The sequence below is a fragment of the Schistocerca piceifrons genome, chromosome 1 (assembly GCF_021461385.2).
Source record: "Schistocerca piceifrons isolate TAMUIC-IGC-003096 chromosome 1, iqSchPice1.1, whole genome shotgun sequence".
NCBI classification, from domain to species: Eukaryota; Metazoa; Arthropoda; class Insecta; order Orthoptera; family Acrididae; genus Schistocerca; species Schistocerca piceifrons.
Window position 1 is genome coordinate 76,251,888 of NC_060138.1, and position 23,765 is coordinate 76,275,652.

The 23,765-nt window shown below is 43.5% G+C and overlaps 1 non-coding gene across 1 annotated transcript; it reads left to right on the forward strand.

Annotated features, from left to right (window-relative positions):
- The first annotated feature begins 8,333 nt into the window (after window positions 1–8,333).
- Trnas-cga lies at window positions 8,334–8,408 on the forward strand. Its single transcript has one exon. It is a non-coding gene; the product is annotated as a tRNA-Ser (tRNA).
- The last annotated feature ends 15,357 nt before the right edge of the window (window positions 8,409–23,765 follow it).

Sequence of the window (23,765 nt, forward strand, 5' to 3'; positions counted from 1 at the left end):
TGTTTCTTTTGGATAAACCAACCAATTTTTCTGGAATTGCAGCCACTTTTTTGTCCGTACGTGCACATCACATTTACCGATTTCCCGCCCTTTCGGATTGTTCCTTGGTGGGGCGTCGTTTCTTTTTCTATTTTCTTATAGTGTATTGTCAACATGTGTCAAAAAATTCTGAAGTTCCTGGGAATTGGAGACGACACCTAATGAGATTTTCACGTCATGGAGTTCGCTAGAAGATCTGTAACTACCAATAGAATGGGAAAACAGGTAACGGAAGAACTCGGAAAAGATGAGAATGGCTTTGTTTACTAGGTTTGAACAGGCAATAGCCTAATTGTTGTGAGAAAGATGATGAAGAAGGTGATGATGATGATGATGATGATTATTATTTTGATGATCATGGTGATGATTTTCATGATCATGGTGATGTTGTTGTTGGTCTTCTGTCCTGAGACTGGTTTGATGCAGATCTCCATGCTACTCTATCCTGTGCAAGCTTCTTCATCTCCCAGTACCTACTGCAACCTACATCCTTATGAATCTGCTTAGTGTATTCGTCTCTTGGTTTCCCTCTACGATTTTTACCGTCCACGATGCCCTCCAATACTAAATTGGTGACCTCTTGATGCCTCAGAACATGTCCTACGAAGCGATCCCTCCTTCTAGTCAAGTTGTGCCACAAACTTATCTTCTCCCCAATCCTATTCAATACTTCCTCATTAGTTATGTGATCTACCCATCTAATCTTCAGCATTCTTCCGTAACACCACATTTCGAAAGCTTCTATTCTCTTCTTGTCCAAACTATTTATCGTCCGTGTTTCACTTCCATACATGGCTACACTCGATACGAACACTTTCAGAAATGACTTCCTGACACTTAAATCTATACTCGATGTTAACAAATTTCTCTGCTTCAGAAACGCTTTCCTTGCCATTGCCAGTCTACATTTTATATCCTCTCTACTTCGACCATCATCAGTTATTTTGCACCCCAAATAGCTAAACTCCTTTACTACTCTGAGTGTCTCATTTCCTAATCTAATTCCCTCAGCAACACCCGACTTAATTTGACTAAATTCCATTATCCTCGTTTTGCTTTTGTTGATGTTCATCTTATACGCTCCTTATAAGACACTATCCATTCCGTTCAACTGCTCTTCCAAGTCCTTTGCTGTCTCTGACAGAATTACAATGTCTTCGGCGAACCTCAAAGTTTTTATTTCTTCTCCATGGATTTTAATACCTACTCCGAATATTTCTTTTGTTTCCTTTACTGCTTGCTCAATATACAGATTGAATAACATCGGGGAGATGCCACAAGCCTGTCTCACTCCCTTCCCAACCACTGCTTCCCTTTCGTGTCCCTCGCCTCTTATAACTGGCATCTGTCTTCTGTACAAATTGTAAATAGGCTTTCGCTCCCTGTATTTTACCCCACCACCTTCAGAATTTGAAAAAGCGTATTCCAGTCAACATTGTCAAAAGCTTTCTCCAAGTCTACAAATTCTAGAAACGTAGGTTTGCCTTTTCTTAATCTAGCTTCTAAGGTAAGTCGTAGGGTCAGTATTGTCTCACGTGTTCCAATATTTGTACGGAATGGTGATGATGATGACTTTATGTAGACCGTCACGAGAAGCATTCCTTGCCACGCACTTCGCCGTAATTTGAGTGCGGATGGGGGATGGATAGACGTAGTGCGCAGCTGTAAACGCTGCGGCATTGGCGCCGATAGCAAAAACAAAGGAGGAGAGATGTGCCTCGAGAGGAGTTTTGAAAGGAAGCCGATGCGAGGCGGCCCGGAGCGCCGGCCTTGCGGAAGACGGGCCGGGCGGCGCGTATGAATCTCAATAAGCGCGCGACGCCAGAGGAGACGCTGCGCGACGGCGGACCTGATGGAGATTTATCGGCGTGGCCGCCGCACGACTCTGCCATTAAACATTTCGTTTCCTCGAGCAGCTCCGGCGCGGCGCGTTCCCGAAATTACTTGAACGTGCATTATTAAAACGCACTCTAACGAGCAAAGAGCGGCTTAAAGAGACGTCCGCCTTTAATATTCGCGAAAGCTCGCTCGCGGAATATCTGTCGCCAATTTAAGACGTGCCAGTGTATGAGGCCGGCCGACTGTGGGAGGTTGATGGAGACGGTGGATGGGGGTGGTGGGGGGGGGGGGGGTGAAAGCCGGTGAGGAGGGAAGGAAAGCGAAAATGCGAAGGCAAGATGCGGCGATGCGAAAAATGGCGAAAACATAACAGGGCGAGCGCTACATCTTGTAACTGTTGCGTTGTTCAGTGTGTAAGACTGTCTGGAAGAGAATAGTCAGACGCACTGAAGATTTCTACTCTGCCCACCATGTCAACCGCTAACGCTGAAATGCGAGGTAGAACGTGTCTGACTGCAACTCTGCTCGTGGCAATACCTCTTTCCATTACTGACATTTTTCAAAACATGATTCAAATGGCATCGTAAGGACGGTTGTAGGTGTCCCATTAAAATACATAAGTGAGATGAAGAGATTGGTGCTGGAGACGAAGTCGTGACAGGCAGCATCAAATCAGAGAACTGATGAACCAGAAAAAAAGATGCAGTATAGTTTTTATGGTGACGAAACGCTGGCGGAGAGACGGAAGATGAAAAAGACTGGAGGCTTTTGAGATGTGGATGAAGAAGGCAAGCTGGACAGAAATGGTTCAAATGGCTCTGAGCACTGTGGAATTTAACTTCTGAGTTCATCAGTCCCCTAGACTTAGAACTACTTAAACCTAACCTAAGGACATCACACACATCCATGCCCGAGGCAGGATTGGAACCTGCGACCGTAGCAGCAGCGCAGTTCCAGACTAAAGCGTATAGAACCGCTCGACCACTGTGGTCGGCCTGACATTTTTACTGTTTTCTTTCTTTAGACTGCACAATGTGGATGGCAGTAATTTATGCTATTTCCAAATAATGCTGGTGAGGCAGCATTTGCATAAATATTCCAAGGAAACAATATATATCTTCGTATTATACACAGTAGTCAACGTAACTAGACAGAGCCTACATATTGAAGGAAGGTTTTCGATGGTTGATAATATGAAACTCTTCGTCTTTGTGACCTTATTGTTCGCAGTTACTGTACAATTACTAAAGGTATTTTAAAAATACGTCTGTACAACCACAAGAAAGTGCGTATTTTTGTCTCCAAACGCGTTTCGCTTTGTCGACGCGAAACCTCGTTAGTGCTCTGTAGTGAAAATATTCACAATTTCATTTGCTTTCCAGATCTGAAAGCAATTCGTTATGGCCAAGTCAAATGGTGGTGTTGCTGTAACAAAATAACGGTCGTTTTTCTGAGCGGTTCTCTAGGTTTTTTGGGGTACTGAATCCGAATTTCATGTTTGCTACCTTGCAAGAGGTTGGCTTCTCAACGAAAAACTCAAAAAACCTCAAAACTGTCACACTTTTCCCGGTTTTTCGCTTGTAGCTTGAAAACTATGCTTTTTGTAAAACTGACCGCTCTACTCATATTTAAAGTAGACAAAATTTCCTACAAAGAGCGCTGGTAAGGATCGATTCTGTGACGAGCGGTATCAGTGCTACAGCTCACTGAAAAACAGCGATTTTTTTTTGCCCTTCCACGAAAACTTCAAAACCGCCCACTCCCACCCATGTTGTTGTGGTCCTCAGTCCGAAGACTGGTTTGATGCAGCTTTCCATGCTACTCTGAGCTGTGCAAGCCTCTTCATCTCCGAATAACTATCTGCTTGAATCTCCTTCTACGATTTTAACCCCCACACTTCCCTCCAGCACTAAATTAGTGATCCCTTGATGTCTCTGAAGGTGCACTATCAACTAATACCTTCTTCTAGTCAGGTCGTGCCACAAATTCTCCCCCATTCCTATTCAGCACCTCCTCATTACTTGCTTGGTGTACCCATCTAATCTTTAGTATTACTCTGTAACACCATATTTCAAACGCCCCTATTCTCCTTTTGGCTCAACTGTTTATCGTCCATGCTTCATTTCCATACATGGCTATACACCACACAAATACTTTGACAAAACACTTCCTGATACTTAAATCTATTCCCGTTGTTAACAAATTTATCCTCTTTAGAGACGATTTTCTAGCCATTGTCAGTCTACATTTTATATCCTCTCTACTTCGACCATCATCAGTTATTGTGCTCCCCAAATAGCAATCCTCATTTACTACTTTAAGTGTCTCATTTCCTAATCTAATTCCCTCAGCATCACCCGATTTAATTCCACTATATTCTATTACCCTCCTTTTGCTTTTCTTGATGTTCATCTTATATCCTCCCATCAAGACACTGTCCATTCGGTTCAACTGATCTTCCATGTTCTCTGCTGTCTCTGAGAGAATTACAGTGTCATCGGCGATAGTCAAATAGTTTATTTCTTCTTCCCGAAATTTAATTGCTGCTCCAAACTTTTCTTTGGTTTCCTTTACCTCTTGTTCAATGTGCAGGTAGATTAACATTGGGGACAGGCTACAGTCCTGTCTTACTCCCGTCTCAACCATTGCCTCCCTTTCACGCGCTTGAGTTATACAACTGCAATTTGGTTTTTGTATAAGATGCAAATAGCCCTTAGCTCCTTGAATTTTGCTCCTGCCACACTCAGAAATTCGAAGAGAGTAGTCCAGTCAACTTCGCCAAAAGCGTGCTTTAAGTCCATAAATGCTATAAACGTAATTTTGACTTTCCTTAACGTTTATTCTATGCGATGTGGTAGAATCGGTATTGCCTCGAGTGTTCCTACATTTCTCTGGGACCCAAGCAGATCTTCCCCGAGGTCTTCTTCTACCAGTTTTTCCATTCTTCTGTACAGAACTGCGTGTTAATAATTGGACTTATTAAACTGATTGTTCGGTAATTTTCATACCTGTCAGCATGTGCTTTTCTGGAATTTGAATTATTATATTCTTCTTGAAGTATGAGTGTGTTTAGCGTATCTCTCATCTTGCTCACAAGATGGAAGACATTTGTCATGGCTGGCTCTCCCAAGGCTCTCAGTAGTTCCAATGAAATGTTGCCTACTCCCGAAGTTTCTCTGTGCTCTGTCAAATTCTTCACGCAGTATCATATCTTCCGTGCCATCTTTATCTACGTCCTCTTTCAATACTATACAACTGTCGTCAAGTACATGCCCCTAGCATAGACCCTCTATATATTCTTTCCACCTTTAAGCTTTCCCTTCTTTCCTTAGGACTGATTTTCCATCTGAGCTCTTGATATTCATAAAGGTGGTTCTCTTTTCCCCAAACGTCTCTTTACAGTTCATAACCAGTAAATTGTGGTCAGAGTCCACATCTGCCCCTGGGTTGCCTTACAATTTAAAGTCTGGTTCCTAATTCATTATATAATGGATTGACTATATAGCCAATCTGAAACCTTCTGGTCTCTGCAGGTCTCTTCCACATATACAACCTTCTTGCATGATTCTTAGCGTCGATTAAATGACACTGTGTGCAAAATGCTACCAGTCAGCTTCTTCTCTCATTCCATTCCCCCAGTCCACATTTACCTACTATTGTTCCTTCTCTTCCTTTCCCTACTATCGAATTCCAGTCCCCAATGACTTTTAAATGTTCATCTCCATTAGCTATCTGAATAATTTCTTTAGTTTGATTATACATTTCTTCAATCTGTTCATCTGTGGAGCTAGTGGGCCTATAGACTTTTACTACTGTAGTGGGTGTGGGCTTCGAGTCCTTCTCGGCTATAATAATGCGCTCACTATCCTGTTCGTAGTAGCTTATCCGCATTCCTATTTTCTTATTCGTTACGAAACATACTCCTGTATTACCACTATTTGACATTGTATCTATAATCCTGTATTCACCTCACCAAAAGTCCTTCTCCTTCTGCCACCAAACTTCACTAAGTCCTACTATATCTAACTCTAACCTATCTATTTCACTTTTTATATTTTGTGACATACCTAATAGTCCCCGCCCAGAGATCCGAATCGCTAACTATTTAACCTCCGGAACATCGCGGCTCTGGAATATTTTACCCAGGAGAATGCCGTCATCATTAATCACACAGTAGAGCTGCATGCCATAGGGAAACATTACGGCTATACTTGATGTAACAAGGCCGTTTTGGTTGATGTTACAAGGCCAGATCAGTCGATCAGTCAGACTGTTGCCCCTGCAACTAATGAAAAGGCTGTTGCATCTCTTCAGGAACTACACGTTTGTCTGGCCTCTCAACAGATACTTCGGTGTTGTGGTTGCGCATAGTGTACGGCTATCTGTATCTCTGAGTCACGCTACCCCACTAACGACAGGGTCCATAGTTCATAGGGGTCATTTTAATTCTCCGCCAAGAATGTGGCGTCGTCTGCTACAAAAGGTAGTTCAAGAGGGAATTTCTGTTAATCTTATACCTCCCGTTAAAAGTCTGCTTTCATTGGCGAAATAAATCATAGAAGGTATCGATGACTGCTATATCCTCGTCTGACTCCATTGTTTGTGGCTCTAAGCTGTGTTAGAGTGCCACTTATATCTAAAACTACAGTAGTTTGTCTGTACAGACCTTTTGAAACGTTTATTAGATGCTGTGAGTATCCTCTTTTCGTTCTAATTCCCCTTTGTTTCTTTCAATGAATACTAAATCGGTTTTGCATTATACTGTTTTGCGATCATTTGTTTCATTGTAAATACTGGCCCTGTTGACGAGCTGCCCTTCCGCAATCCCATTTGTTCTTCGCCTATGACACTCCCAGCTTTAATCTATAAACTCTTACTCATTATTCTTGTATAAACTTTACATGCGGTGTGAATTAAGTTGATAGTTCTAGCAGTTGTTGCGGTCTCTTCTTTTAAACGGTGATGTTATCTTCGCTTGTGATCATGCCTCTGGAGTAGCTCCGGTTCTCCAGTACGTATTAAATTGAAGCAGTTATCTCCTTTGTACTAGGGTACCTTCGTTTATATCATTCATACCAGTGTAATGGTGTCTTCAGTGCTTAATTCGCAATGACCTGTCATCGAAACACAGTTATTAATTTGTTTTGCGTAAGTTTTATCGAATCCCTTATCCATATCCGGAGCCATAAAAATATTACTTATATTGTCATTTCGTTGGTGCTCTCTTTATCTTCTGTGGGATATGATGCTGATGTCAGATCCTATTTCTGATACGAAGAAACCTCAAATGGTGTAAGGATTGTGTTATTCATGGGACTTCCAACGATTATTCAGTGAAACAACTAAATTCACTACTATTTGCACATTGAGAACAATTAACACATCAGTACTGGTATTACAAAAACACATTACATTACAATAACTCTTCGGCCAACACTGATTATCTGACATCACATTGCCGCCTAGACTGTCCATCTCCCGCCAAGACTGTGCACAACGAAGAAGAACCAATATATAATATAAAATCAAAGTGTTTACAACTTTCTCGATAACAACGCTGCGTACATCTTTGAAGTAATTAATACAAACGAATTTGAATAAAATGTACCAAAATTTATCAAATGTATATACGAGCATTTAAACATGATCGATTATTTTTTTATGAATTTGTGTGTATCAGAAGTTATTTGTATTCAACTGTAGATATCGATACTCACTGGTGTCCTACGTATCTTTATAGTGTTATCGACTTGACTGCATTGCACTAGTAGCCCTTCTACTGTTTGTGCACAAAAGGTGTTTGCGTAATTCATCCAGACACAAATTGTCTACACACCTTATTTCAATTTCATTCTCTGTATTCACTATGATGCATGTTTATGTACAAGATCTTGTAATGTGCTGTCAATTTTGCTTGTTTTTGTATGTCCATACTTTTGGCAGGAGGTCTTTGGGACGACGGCTGTTTATTATTGTGACAAAATAAAACACCTATAGCCATGCTCATGATTTTATTTTATTTATTTCAACGAGATTCAACGTTTCAATGCGCCATCCTCAGGCAGTTGTTGATGCGGTACGGGGTGATATGACCCACACATATATATCACATCGCTTGCCACCAAACCGGGATACGCAGATGACGTGTCAGCACTCTAGCCATGAAGGGAAACTGCAACCCATACCGCATCAACAACAACCTGAAGAAGGGCACTGAAGTGTTGAAACTAATTGCAACAAAATAAAATAAAATCATAAGCATGGCTATAGCTGCCAGAATGAGATTTTCGCTCTGCAGCGGAGTGTGCGCTGATATGAAACTTCCTGGCAGATTAAAACTGTGCGCCCGACCGAGACTCGAACTCGGGACCTTTGCCTTTCGCGGGAAAGTGCTCTACCAAGGTAGGAGACGAGGTACTGGCAGAAGTAAAGCTGTGGGTACCGGGCGTGAGTCTTGCTTCGGTAGCTCAGTTGGTAGAGCACTTGCCCGCGAAAGGCAAAGGTCCCGAGTTCGAGTCTCGGTCGAGCACACAGTTTTAATCTGCCAGGAAGTTTCATGGCTATAGCTGTTTTATTTTGTCAGGATTTTGCTTGTTGGATGTTATTCATTTGAGCATCTTCTTTTTCTGTTTGATTGAGCGTTATCATTGTTTTATGAGCTCTCTTTTTCCTTCCGCGAATATCGTCGGCTATCACGCTTACAGAACAATCCAAAGAATTTCACTGCTCGATTTTCTGTATTTTTCCCTTGCTTGTAAATTTGATGATTATCATCTGCTGGTCCATTGAGCTAGTTTTTCGTTATAACTATATAACTTGCAACTGGAAACTTGAAATATAACACATCCAATGTTCTCCGATAACTCTGAGTTTCATGTATGTTAACTTGGGAATAATCAGGGCCACATAGGGTAACAGATGGTGAAATTCATGCACATCAACGCATTCTGCATTTAAGGGCTCCCTTGTTCAAGTGCCATATTTATTTTAATACCAATGGAGGCACATCACGTCTCTTTTGCAAGGGTTATGTTTTTGGTTAATGGTGCTTATTTGTTTAGACTGATTGAGCACGTGACGGAACTCTGGACTTTCGGGTTGAGCTTTGGTCAGCACCAGCATTTGTAAAATATGTCATTTGCTCACCTGGGTTTAAATGCTCTGATATGGATTTATCATTCCAGTTCATTTTCCTTGACCTCCCATTGTTGTTAGAGTGACTGCATCTGTCTCATGTTCCACCTGGAAATATGTACGTGTGTAAGTGTGTGTGTGTGTGTGTGTGTGTGTGTGTGTGTGTGTGTGTGTGTGTGTGCCACATCTCCTAGCCCACTGGACTGATTTCAACCAAACTTGGTACACATATCTCTTACTGTCAGGCAACAATCTCTGAGCGGGTTAAAAACACCTACCTATCATAGTTGAGGAGAAATGGAATCATAAACTTTGAGATGCAGGGAAAACTGCAGCGTCATGTATGACGTTTACATTTGTTACTCTTGTACCGCATACGCCACACGAACATCTTCCGCAGACAGCATCCACGTATGCCACTGAATGTATGTACAAAAATATATCATTTGACAATACATTGTTCAAGAGACATGACATCATGAACACGAGATACGTCATGCATGAAGTTTCAGTACATTTATTCTGTACTACTAAAACGCTCCTACAGTCGAGTAAACTGAAGGAAATCCTCGACACCTGGAAGCACTTTTCATAGCTTTCAACTGCGAAGCGCAAACGACTGTAGGTGCTAACAACAGCCACCTGCAAAGCTAAGAAAAGGCATTGACATAGAGACGTATACAAAATCGCGTTGTAGACATGCGAAGCAGCTTCGCCCAGCGTACAGGAACTGTCTGACACAGTGTAGTTACACATTTGCACATTATGCATGTTTCTTTGTACGACTGTTTCCTAATTTCAAAGGTGTTTTCAGAAACAGATGGAAATGAAATTATTTTCGATGTCGCAATACACAGTTCATTTTTTTGTTCCGTTTCCAATAGAAAATTGGCCAAATGAATACCCAGGCAATGCTGGATAATTGCGTAATAAGTGTATACATGTTCTATCGGCCAGTCTGCTATCTTTCGCAGACAGCGGTGTGTATTCTTACAGTTGGTACCAACTGTATATCTTTACTGCATTCATAGGAATATGTCGTACCACCTCTGTGAGCTCATGGAGTCTGGTGGCAGCTACCGGCACCAGTCGTTTCTTGTGAAATACAAATACTCCGATTTCGATGGCAAAAATACGATTCTAGTGGCCGCATTCCCTCCTTCACAATCGATTTTAGTTTTCAAGTAAACGCTCCATCGTTTTCTAAACGGGCCTAGGGATGCCAGGTTTCGTCTTCTTCATAAAAATATCGGCTCTTCTGGACTTACTGACGTTCCGTGCAGCGTAGAAAAGGAAGAAATACTAAACTGAGGAAGAAGTTATCAATCTCGCATTTGTGATAAACAGATCGGAAACTGAAACAGATTTCCAGAAGTTGTTCCTCAGACATATTTCGAGTGGAAATCGAGTGAGGTAGCAGAATTTATTCACGCATTAATGCGTAAACGCGATAGTGAAAAATTATCTGCAATGTTCCGGCGTAAAGTTCAGCGCCAGCACGCCAGGCGGAAACGTTAGAGCAGAGAGCGCTGTGAGACTACATCAGCCAGTTGCACACTGACCGACCCCTCACCAGCACGATAATGCGATTGCAGCGACATCTACACGAAGACGACATAAACCCGTGCTGCCTGGCCATGCCCCAGTTCTACGAGTTCTACAGCAGCGAGTTCAAGAATAGCATAAAGAATAGCCATTTCGCTTCCACTATGTAGCATTGTTGGTTATACTGTCACTGAGAGAGCATCGCAAGTACCTGTGGCTAACAAGGCGAGTTCACTGTTTGTTTATTACATATTTTTACGAGCTTTAAACAGGAGCGACTGCTTTTCAGTTACCTTTGTAGCTACTAGTATATTTTTGTAATTTCTTGCATGTTTGAGTGCTTAAAAGGAGCAACCTTTCATTTTAAAAAACAGTGTAACATACAGTGCCACTGTTGCTATCGACCATTGTATCGACCCTCTTATTGTACAGGCTTTTGTTTTGCTTAGAACAGCTCAGTGTCGGTTAGACCGTCATTGAGAGAGCACCAAGAGCTCCTGCTGCTAATAAGGCCAGTAAACCACTTGTTAATTACATATCTTCCCGAGTTTCAAAGAGGAGCGAGTTCAGAAATGGATAGGCACTGTGATTGCTATGTACAGATGCGAGCTGAATTGGTGACTCTTTGCTCACAGCTCCAGGCGGTGTTGGCTTCTGTCATACAGCTTGAGGCTCCTGCCAAGGAGCATCAATGTGGGGGGTCAGCCACGGGGATGCGAGAGACGTCGAGCATGACCCAAGTCTCCTCCGATCGATCCACTCATGTGGCCGTCCTGGGTACTGCCTGCACTGAGGTTGACCCCTCACCCGTGGTCGAGTGGGAGATCATTCCAAAGTCTGGCAGGCAAAAAAAGGCTTTATGTGGGGCCGATCGTAGGGCCACACTGGTTCGTTTGACGAACAGGTTTCGGGCATTATCTGTGGCTGACGAAGTCTCTGAGCTGGATGCAGTCATCCACCCTATTCCAGAGGAAGCTTCTCAGCCCGCAAGGTCTGGGCATTCACAGAGGGGTTTGCTGTTAGTTGGGAGCTCCAGCGTTAGGCGCATAATGGCGCCCCTTAGGAACATAGCTGCAAATGAGGGGAAGAAAGCTCATGTGCACTCTGTGTGCATACTGTGGGGAGTCATTCCAGATGTGGAAAGGGTGCTTCTGGATGCCACGAAGATCACAGGGTGCAGTCAACTGCAGGTGGTGCCCTTGTTGGTACCAATTATATGTGTTACTTTGGATCAGAGGAGACTCTCTCTGGTTTCAGGTGGCTAGCGGAAATGGTAAAGACTGCCATTCTTGCTTCCGAGATTAAGGCAGAGCTCACCATCTGCACCATCGTCGACAAAGCCAGCTGTGGTACTTTGGGGCAGAGTGGAGGGTCTGAATCAGAGGCTCAGGTGGTTCTGTGGCCGTGCAGGCTGCAGATTGCTTGATTTGCGCCATCGGGTGGTGGGTTTCTGGGTTCCGCTTACTAGGTCAGGAGCCCACTACACACAGGGAGCGGCAACACGGGTAGCGGGGGCTGTGTGGAAGGGACTGGACGGTATTTTAGGTTAGACGATCTCGGGGAACCACAGAAAGGGCGCCTGTCTAAAAGGTAAACACAGTAAGGTAGTTACAGAAACGGTCGGTATTGTAAACTGTCGTAGCTGTGTTGGGAAAGAACCAGAGCTCCAAGCCCTAATAGAAAGCACTGAAGCTCAAATAGTTATAGGTACAGAAAGCTGGCTAAAGCCGGAAATAAGTTCAGCCGAAATTTTTGAAACGATCTAACAGAAACGATAGATTACATGCAGTTGGTGGTGGAGTATTTATTGCTGTCAGAGGTAGTTTTCCTTGTAGTGAAATTGGATACTTCCTGCAAAATAGTATGGGTAGAGGTTATACTTGACAATCGGACTAAACTATTAATTGGATCGTTTTACCGACCCCCCTACTCAGAAGATTAGTTGCTGAACAGTTCAAAGAAAACTTGAATCTCATTTCAAATAGGTACCCAACTCGTACGATTATAGTCGGTGGTGACTTCAATCTACCCTCGATATGCTGGAAAAGTTATACGTTTAAAGCCAGCGGCGGGCATAAAACGTCATCCGAAATTGTACTGAATGCTTTCTCAGAAAATTATTTTGAACAATTAGTTTATGAGCCCACTCGAAGTGTAAATGGTTGGGAAAGCATACTTGACCTCTTAGCAACAAATAATCCTGGACAAATACGGAGTATCATGACGAATACAGGGATTAGCGACCACAAGGCAGTTGCTGCTAGTCTGAATACTGCAACACCCACAACCATCAAAAAGAAACACTAAAGCTCTTAACGCCTTTTTAAGAGACAGGCTCCACTCCTTCTGATCTGATCATGTAACCATAGAAAAGATGTGGAATGATTTCAAAGAGACAGTATCGATGACAATTGAGAGATATATATCACATAAATTAATAAGTGATGGTACTGATCCAACATGGTACACAAAACGGGTCAGATCGCTTTTGAAGAAGCAACGAAAAATGCACACCAAATATAAAAAGAGTGCAATATCCTGAAGATTGGTGAAATTTCGCAGAATTTAGAAATATAGTGCGTACTTCAATGCGATGTGCTTTTAAAAATTTCCACAATGAAACTCTGAATCTGGCATAAAACCCAAAGAAGTTCTAGTCATACATAAAGCACACCAGTGGCAAGACTCAGTCAATACCTTCACTGTGCGATAACAATTGTGAAGTCACTGATGACAGTGCCACCAAAGCAGAGTTAGTAAACATGGTTTTCTGAAGCTCCTTCACCAAAGAAGATGATGTAAATATTATTCCCGAATTCCAATCAAGAACAACTGCAAAGATAAGAAACGTAGAAGTACATGTGTTCGGTGTTCTTTTTTTTTTTCATTATTGTATTTAAATTCCCCATCGGGGTGGGCTGGCAGCAGCATATTCGCTGCTCTTCAGCCGAAAGACATAGAACATACAATGGAAGACATTTAAAAATAACATAAAGGAGAAAACATGGTGTACATAGATATAAAAAAGGGGGTAACATTATGGAAGACAACAGACAAAAACGGGCGACTATAAAATGGAGATAAAAACCATACAAAAGTAACACACACAAAAAACCACACGCTTGGACAATTAAAAGAACACAAGGCGCAGTATGACTGGAGCATAAAAGTATCGACGGACGGCGTAGCACATAACAATCACCGACAGTAACACTAAGTGCAAGGCGAGCACACAATTAAAGTCACACCTCTCGACGCACCGGAGAAAAGCACCAAACACAACACTGACGAGGTACACTGATGATGATCAAAATGGAGGATCTGCCAAGCACAAGGAGATGAGGTAGAAGGGAAGAAGGGAGGGAGTGGAGAAATGGGGGGACATGGGTGGGAGGCGCATCAAAGAGGGACAGGGAGGGAGGGACATGGGAGGGAGAAGTGAGGATGGGGTGCAGGGTCTCAGGGAGTGGGCAAGGAGGAAAAGCAGCTCTGGAAGAAGGAGGGGACAGGAGAAAGGGGGCCCTGGGGAGTGGGGGAACAATGCCAGGTTGGAAGAAAGGGTGTAGGTCATGGTGAAGTTCCTCATCCATGAGGGGGAGGCACTGGAAATTGCCCTGATGAAGTTGATGGAGGGTGTGGAGGTGGAGAGAGGGAGGGATACAACGATAGAGGCATGGCAACAGGCAGGGGGTGGAGAGGGAGGAGGAAACCAGGGGATGGGGGTCAAGCTTGCAGACAGTGTAAAGGATGCAGAGATGATGGAGGAAAAAGAGGGGCGTGGGGGAAGAGGATTTCATACAGGAGCTTTGGGGGGGGGGGGGGGAAGGAAGGCGGATATGAAAGTCAAGGCAGGTCACATGGCATTGTAGGATTTGGAGGGCCTTGTGAAAGCAGATGGGTGTGGATATCCAGGCAACGCTGGCATAACAGAGGATAGGACAGATGAGGAATTTGTAGGTGTGGAGTAATGTGGAAGGATGCAATGCCCATGTCCAGCCAGGCAGGAGTTTCAGGAGGCAGAGGTAGGAATGGGCTTTCTGCTGGATGGTCTGGAGGTGAGGGGTCCAGGTGAGGTGACAGTTGAGGGTGAGGCCAAGGTATTTCAGGGTGATGGTGAGCTGGATGGGATGACCATAAAGGATGAGGTAGATATCATGGACACAGAAGGAGTGGGTGGTGTAGCCTATGAAGATTATCTGGGTTTTGGAGAGGTTGAGACAGATGAACCACTGGTTACACCAAGTGGTGAACTGAGCAAGGTGGGTTTGGAGGGTTCTTTGGGACCATTGAAGGATAGGATAGGGCCAGGAAGGCGGTGTCATCAGCATACTGGAGAAGGTGGACATGTGGGGGTGGCTTGGGCATATCAGCCATGTACAAGTGATAAAGGAGAGGGAAGAGGACAGAGCCCTGGGGGACACCAGTAGTGGGATAAAAGATACGGGTGTTAGTGTTGTGGAGGGTGACATAGGAAGGACGGTGCGATAGGAAGAAGGAGACCAGATGGACAAAATTGATAGGCAGGGCATGGGTTTGGAGTTTAAAGAGGAGACTGGGATGCCATACACAGTCATAGGCATTTTGGAGTCGAGGGAAACAAAAGTGGCGGAGCGATGGGAGTTAAGCTGGAGTGAGAGAAGGTGAATGAGGTTAAGTAGTTGGTCTTCAGTGGAGAAGGAGGTCGGAGGCCACAATTGGTAAGGGGGAGGAGCTGGTGTTATTTAAGATGCTGATGGCTACGGTGGGAGAGGATGGATTTGAAGACCTTACTGAAGACGGAGGTGAAGCAAATGTGATGAAAGGAAGAGGTGACCGAAAGGAGTTTGTTGGGCCTGAGGAATAAGAGGATGTGGAAGTCTTCCACAGGTCAGGGTAGAAGCCAGTAGAGAGGATGACGTTATAGAGATGGGCTAGGACAGTTAGGAAGGAAATGGAGCTTTCGATGAGGTGGCAGTAGGTGAGACAGTCTTGACCAGGGGCCGTGTTGCGTTTGGACCACAGGATAAAGCTAATGTCTTGTGCTGTGATTGGAGCGTTGATGTCAGACGGGGACAACTGCCCCATGTACTGGAGTCTAGGAGCAAGTGGAGAGACCAAAGTATCGGTACATTCCATGACAGTTGGGAAAAGAGAATAATCAAAGTGGGGATAATCTGGGATGGAGAAGACCTCGGAAAGATGGGAAGTGAAGTGGTTGGCATTTCTGAGGCTGTCAGGAAGGGGGCAGTCGTTGTGGAGAAGGGGGTAGTGGGGAGCAGAATGGGAACCAGTAAGGCGGTGGTAGGCGGACCAGTACTTGGAGGAGTTGATAGGGAGGGTGGCGCTGAGTCGTATGGCCGTCTGGCACCAGTCTCAGCGTTTCGCTGCTGTAATAAGTTTCTGCACGTGTCGCTGTATTTGCCGGTGGCGTTGGAGTGTATCCCTGTCACTAGTGTGCAGGAAGGAGCGACAGAGGCGGTAGGATTCGCGGAGGAGGAGGACAGCCTGCGGAGGGAGAGTGGGACGGTAGGGGTAGATGCTTTTAGTAGGAATATGGGCTCCATGCCGTCAGTAATTATCTTCTGAGGGAAGGACGAAGCATGGTTGATGTCGTCAGGATGGCGATAGGTAAGAGGGTGGTTTTCGACCTGGGTGGTGGCAGATTCCTGGTAGGCATCCCAGTTGGCACAGTGGTAGTCATGGACGACCTTGGGAGGGAGGGTGCAGGGTGGGGAGCTGGAGGGGGGTGGTGAGCAGAAGTTACAGAGAGAAGGGCAGGGAGGTGATCGCTACCTATGGGGTCAAGGATGACGATGGCGATAAGCCCAAGGAGGTTGACAGAGGCAATGACAACATCAGGGGTGGTGTCACTTTTGGGTTGAGTGTCCTGTGGAAGGGGAACAAGGTCACCTTGGACTGTGGAGAGGAACTGATGCCACCGCCGAAGGGCGGCAGGGGAGAGGCTACAGATGTTGAGGTCAGTGGCAATCACGTAGGTGGAGAAGGTGGGGTCAATGTGGGAGATGAGGTCATAAGGAAGAGGAGCAGAGGAGCGGACATAGATGGTTGCACAGGTAATGGTGATGGAGGGGAAGTAGACGCTGAGGATAAGGCGTTCTGTGGAGTCATTGAGGACAGGTTGTGGCTGGATGGGGATTTGCTTAAGGTGGCCAATCGCAACTGCACCCTACGCACGAGGACCAGGAGGGTCAGTGCAGTGGCGGGCATAGGGAGAGATGCAGGTTGGATTTCGTCTTCCGCAAACTGTGTAGCGTTTAAACGCCACCAAGAAGGTCATTATTAACTCAGTCTGTTGCATCATCTCCGCCAAAAATGCTAGTCAAGGATAAGAGCATCTGTGGATACTGGAAGATAAAGAGGGCAACAAGTGAGAAAGCAAAACTATTATAATCTTTTGGTTCGTGGCTGGTGCACATACACTACTTTCTTCGAAAGAGAGCCAGCTACCACGGTTCGATTGTCAGATAGATACAAAGCATCACCTTGTCACAGGTACTTCATCATCGCATGTTGTGCGCTATGAGTGGTCAATTTGTCATATCAGTCGCAGTGTTTTCAAGCATAAGTTTATGCTTCGTAATTAATTGCTTTCCAGTACTTTTTTTCCATGTCCATTAATTTGAGACAGCTGTGCGAAACCATACGCCCACGCCTGTAGCATCACTGAAAACCTCAAAACATCTCCCACAGTAAAAGAGTTACATTTCAGGTAGACAACGACTGGTATTCACTGACGTGCACACACTAATCAAAAACAGTCACGGGAAGTCGAGACGGTCTTCATTAGATAAATTTTATGATTGAATTCTCTCCTCCCAGGTGTAACTTTTCTTAACCTGGAAAAGATTCGCAGAAATAGTTTCTGAAATTTTACTGTGCTGTTCACCAGTTCTTAACGTTTCCGAAAAAAAATATTTTTTAGTAATTCGTGAACTAGTTCTAGTTTCACTTTGTGAAACAGCACATCCTTGTCAACGTTGCTGCAGATTAATCTTTTCTTTAGGAAAAAAAGTGCTATTAGCTGCACAGTTGTATATCCATTACCTACCGGTTTCAGTCATTATAACCATCTTCACAGGAGAAAATCGGCATGCATAAGTCGACCAAAAGTACATTTTCGTCAAATACGATCCAACCAAATGTGGAACATACAGTTAGTTCCGTCTGCGTTGAGGGACACTCTTATGACAGTTACGTATGTTCTACATTTGGTTGGATCAAAATCGACGAAAATTTATTTTTGTCCGTTGATGTATACTGATTGCCTTCCGTAATGCTTGTAGTAATTGAAACCGGTTGGGATTAACCTTACAGTTGTACAGCTGATGACACAAATACGATTTTTCCAAAATATTTTACAGACTTAGACAGACCCCTACTAAAAGTTTTGTTAATTTTTTTCTGTTTTGTAGGAAATTTTCCTTAGCTGTTAACGTCCACGATGTTCACCGTCCATTCAGACCCTTTTTGGTAGCTTCTAAATTATTTCTGATGATGTAATATATTATATCTCACTATATCGAAACTTTTCTCAAAAGATAGTGTTTGATTCTTAAAATAGAAACCCAGTATTGTGATGGAAAGATCATTATAAATCGCTTGCAGCGAAATATCTGTCGTCCTCAACTGCTGTAAGTACGGTCGTTAGCCTCTGAATATCGAGATTAGTTCCACGAAAACTGCCGACGTTTCAGTGAAAATGTATTCTGCTTTCGTGCACGCTGTTCCTCGGGCATTGCAGTACAAAACATTTGCGTGCGCCTTATTATTATACTCAGTCTTTAATAACGGAAGTAAATTAAAAGGCTGCATAGAGATCAGAAACTTTGGTCAACGTTCCCGTACCTTTGATTCCCTTTCGTCACTGTAATGCAACTTTCAGTGGGGCACGATAGCGTGCTACGGAACAATAGTTAGCGAAAGCTGGCACATCGTTTCCGGTGCCTGAGTCGTATTAATCTCATCATTAAGCTACGAATAACAGCACTGTGATGTTTTCTCTGCTACACGACGTACGTAGATGAGTGGCCACAACAAATTCTCAATTCCTCATGGCTGAAGATCTAGTCAAAAATGCATATACAAATAGTTTAAAGAAAAGATAATGCGAGCAACTTCGGCGACAATGTAAATGTTAGAAAGTCTGCAGATATTCGGTCACAATGAGGAGACTGATTAATTTTAATAATTTTTATTTTTTCTGGAACCAAATTGAATGATCCATATTCTTATTTTTTCAGTTTCGTTGGAGACAGCATGCTGAGTCCACAGGTGCAAAATCACGAATACGGTAAACTTGCTCTCCTTGTAACACTTACATCTTCATTTACTGCTTTATTTGTAATATGACCGGTTAAGAAGTATGAAATTTCTATTTCAGATTCCATTTTTACATATAATCGACATCGTTACAAATATGACCGTACGACTCGGCCACATTTCCATAATGGTTGACTTTCTTACATATAAGCCACCTTAAAAATGGTATGGAGACACAGATCAGTAGAGGAGTAGTTCAAACTGAAATTCTCGTGTTTTAAAACCAATCATACTATTCAAAGTGGATTATGAAGTGGCTGTTAGAAGTAAAGCAAGTACTCAATATTGTATATTAAATACTAAGATAATGATACGAGAGCACTGGCTGACTGACGACGTCTGCTGAATGTCACATCACTGGATGCCGGATATTGTTTTCAATGATGTTAGGTTGTGAATAGCCTTAAATTTGCTAAATACGGGTATATCAAAAAGAGGCTCGGCTTTTTAGTAGCCATGGAGACGCATCAGTAATATAATACAAATCTGAGGAAGCATTGCCGGCCGCGATGGTCTAGCGGTTCTAGGCGCTCAGTCCGGAACCGCGCGACTGCTACGGTCGCAGGTTCGAATCCTGCCTCGGGCATGGATGTGTGTGATGTCCTTAGGTTAGTTAGGTTTAAGTAGTTCTAAGTTCTAGGGGACTGATGACCACAGATGTTAAGTCCCATAGTGCTCAGAGCCATTTTTTTTTTTGAGGAAGCATTGTTAAAAATAATTCACTTGCTCCTAAATCACGTGTGTCCTGCTAACTTCTTCTGAAAGTAAATTATTACGTCAGACCTGCGGTACGCCACTGTAGTCGAAAAAATACTTGCTTGTTCGTAGCTGGAAAATTTAATGAAGCCTCTTCAAAAACACCACACGGGTCAACACTTTGCACAGTATCTTCTTCTGGGTCTGCACTTGGGACGGAACAACCATCGCATTATTGCAGACATTGTCTTTTAGGAACTACGTTTCATGGCTTGGGCGCACGAACGATTTTATTCGTCTCTCGCAGAATCGTTTTGTTGCTACAATGGAGTCAGACAAATAGGTGGATGGACAATCCAGATTTGGCCGATAGTAAATAACAATTAACGACCTACATATCCCGATTGGCTCACGCACACAATTTTCGAAGTGTAGGCCTACGTAGCGCAAGCGGTAGCGTTACCACGTACCACTCAAGTGGGCCCGGGTTCGATTCCCGGCAGGGGATTGGTGTTGTGTGTCCTTCATCATCATGTTAATCTAAGTCGCTGAAGTGGCGTCACTTAAAAAGACTTGCAATACGGCGGCCGAACCCCGAAAGGGATATTCCGGCCAGTAAGTACGATCATTTCATTTCATTACATGACGTGTTTCAGGTTAACACCTGAACTCTCCTCTTATATGCAGTGAATGTTGTTAACAGAACATTTGGTCACCGTTAAGTATTATTAATCAGGGTCCAGTTAGTTTGTGCCCTGAATCAGTGTGCCTTCTCCCTCCAACTTGGCTCAGACTTCGCTTCCTTCTTTTGCAGATAAAGCTGCTGAAAATTAACTTCTCGCTCTCATTCACTCCACCACATAAATAAGAAGTGAGATTCAATTCGTATATTCTTACATTATGTTGAATATTACAGCTCAATACATGATAAATGAGAACAGCTGCCAATCCGTATACTGCCTCTCTACTACGTATGTAACAGATCTGATATTCAACTTGATAATCAACTACTGTAGTTTTCATCTCTTTCATCCGCATCGTCCGCTCCAGATAGTGTCGCTTGACTGCTACTCACTTCCGTACAGTCACTGGATTATTAGCTGTCGTATCAGCACCTACGATTTAAAACACCTCGCAACAGTGAGGTGCTTACCATGAGGTGCTCGCCAGTTATCGAGTACTCTGTCACGAACATTTTTCTCTGACATATGTATCTAACGACGTGGTACCTCTCATACAAGGAATGGGAAGTATTACCACATACACTGTGGAAACAATGTAACAGACCAAATAATGGATTGATGCTCTCTACTTATTTTTCAGATATGTAATATACAACTTACCAGACTGACCATTAGATGTCACGAGAGGCGGACTTACCCGTACAAAGAGTGGCAGGTAGCAGTAATGGGTCAGCCTCTTGCTGACCTCGAACGAGGATTAATCATTGGAAGTCGTCTGAGCACTAAATCAAGACCAGGCAGACATCATGTAGCGACAGATAGGAAGCATCGATCACTGTGTAGTTTCGTTGTAAAAAGACGATTGAGTTCAGCGGAACGAATCATTCATGAGTTCCAAAATACTACAAGGAGAACGAACTAGGAAAATGACTGGGCGTACGAGTTAGAAAGAATGGGGTACAATGATCGAGCAGATCCTCTTAAGGCAGAAATGTCTCTAGTCGGTGGTAAGCTACAATTGTACTGCTGGAACACGCCATGCTACTCCACAGTGGGTGACTGGAAACCAGTGATTTGAAGTGCTTAATCACGCTGTTCCCTATAGCGATCCGATGGAAGGGTTGTAGTTTGACCAGTGTTTTGGAGAACGTTATCTTCAGTCGTGTGCAGTGTCAAAGGTGAAATACGGCACAGGAGGTGGTGTGGTATGGGGATGCTTATCGTGGTTAGGATGTAGTGCATTTATTACGCTTAGGAAGACGCAGAATGCGGAAGGATACGAACACATGTTACAGCACTGTGTTCTGTGTACACTGGAGCAGCTGTTTGGAGGCGATGGTTATTTGTATCAGAATGATACTGCAACCCGTCAAACGCTTCATCTGCAACGCAGTGATTGGTGGACAATAACATTCCTTAAACAGACTGGCCTAATCAGAGTCGTGACCTGGACCAAATGGACACCAGTGCGATGAGTCAGAACGTCGAATTCACTCCAGACCCGAGCGTCCACCATCTCGGTCACCTCTGGTGGAGGAAAGGGCTCCCATTCCTCGACAGACTTGCAGAAATATTGAAAGTGTCGTCAGTTGGTTCTAGCTGTCATAAAGGCGAACAGTGGACACATTCCATATTAATGCCCTGGAATATACAGGGTGGTGCACGAAATGTGTTACTACAATGAAGAGCCGTCCATGGAGATTTGTTCTAACTCGGCACATGCTCAATATGTCCACCATTTCGTTTCCTAACTTCCTTCAAACGGTCACTGAAGTTGGTGACTACCCTACGGCACATGTCTTCCGTAATTTCACTGCAAGCTTGAAGAATAAGTCTTCTGAGCTCCATTAAATCACGTGGACGTTTCGGGAAAATTTTTTCCTTTAGGTACCACCAAAGAAAAAAGTCACATGGATTGAGGTCTGGACTATTGGGGGGCCAATTTTGTCCGTCATTGAAGCGACCTGGAAACCTGAGTCAAGTGATCCGCATGTCGAAATGCTCGTGTAAAAACTCCAACACAGTGTTTGCAGTACGTGGCCTTGCTGCATCTTACATGAACCACTGCGTGTTGAAGAGCAAGACAGTAGCAAGAAGCGGTGGAATTTAATGGAGCTCAGAAGACTTATTCTTCAAGCTTGCAGTGAAATTACGGAAGACATATGCCGTAGGGTAATCACTAACTTCAGTGTTCGTTTGAAGGAAGTTAGGAAACGAAATGGTGGACATATTGAGCATGTGCTGAGTTAGAACAAATCGCCATGGACGGCTCTTCATTGCAGTATATGTTCCTTTCAGATTGTATTGACAATAAAGCTTATATTCAAAAACAAAATGGTAACACATTTCGTGCGCCACCCTGTATATCCGGATACATTTGATGAGTAGTGTACGCGCATTAAGGGAACTAAAAGGGTTTCAACAATTTCACTAAAGATATTACAACAGGTAACATGAGTTTATATAGCTGGAAGTAACGTATAAAACGGTTATCTGTTGTAAGGACTACTTTTTACTTGTCTTAGACATGTAACTCAGTTTACCTAACATTTTACCCGCCATTTCATCTGTTGCAGTTGCGTAAATAGAGCACTAACGTATTTTTATCTGAACTGTTGCGTGTGTTTTGATTATCAACGCCTTCATTCATGTCGCTTGCCTCCTTACTACTTCATAACTGCTGCCTCCCATCCCACGTCATACACGACCTGCCTTCTGTACTCAGATTTTGTAGTGTCGGTATTTCGCTAAACAAAAATCAAGATTATGTAAGTTAGTTCTTATTTGATATCAGGTTAATTTAGAAACAGATAATGATTGATTACTAGGTTAATGTGTAGTAGGTTCTACAGTTGATTTCATTTCCTTACTTTCTGCTTTCATTTAGTATAACATCAGTGCATTTGTTACAGTAGGTGGCAAGATAGGAATCGTCAAAAGTTTTGTTGTCCCACACTGATGGAAAGTGTGGAATTAGATGACGCTAACGGACAGTATTTCGCTTTATCGTGAGATGAATACATGTTCTTCTGCATTAAGAAATGGCAACTGTGCATTTTACATTCCTATATATGCACATGTACGTCCACGCCGTACAGTTACTGTCTCTCTCTCTCTCTCTCTCTCTCTCTCTCACACACACACACACACACACACACACTCACTCACTCACTCTTTCTCCCTCTCTCTACGCGCGCACATACACACACCCACACACGTGTAATAAGACACTGTATGACGTAGTTTAACTCTGGTGTGGTACTTCCAACATAATGACATCATGTAACTAAGTACACGTAAACCATTACATTTGCCAAGAGTAGCATCGGGCTTCCCAAGATCTGGGCAATCACGTTTAAGGGCCTCTTCATCAATCACAAACCAGTATGTCGCAACGCCTTGTAGTTAATCAGTGAAATAAAAGCAATCGGAATGAAATCGGAATTGCATCGTTAGTCAAACCAGATGCAGATAAATTCTCTGTGTTATAAAACCATCAGTCACTGTGTC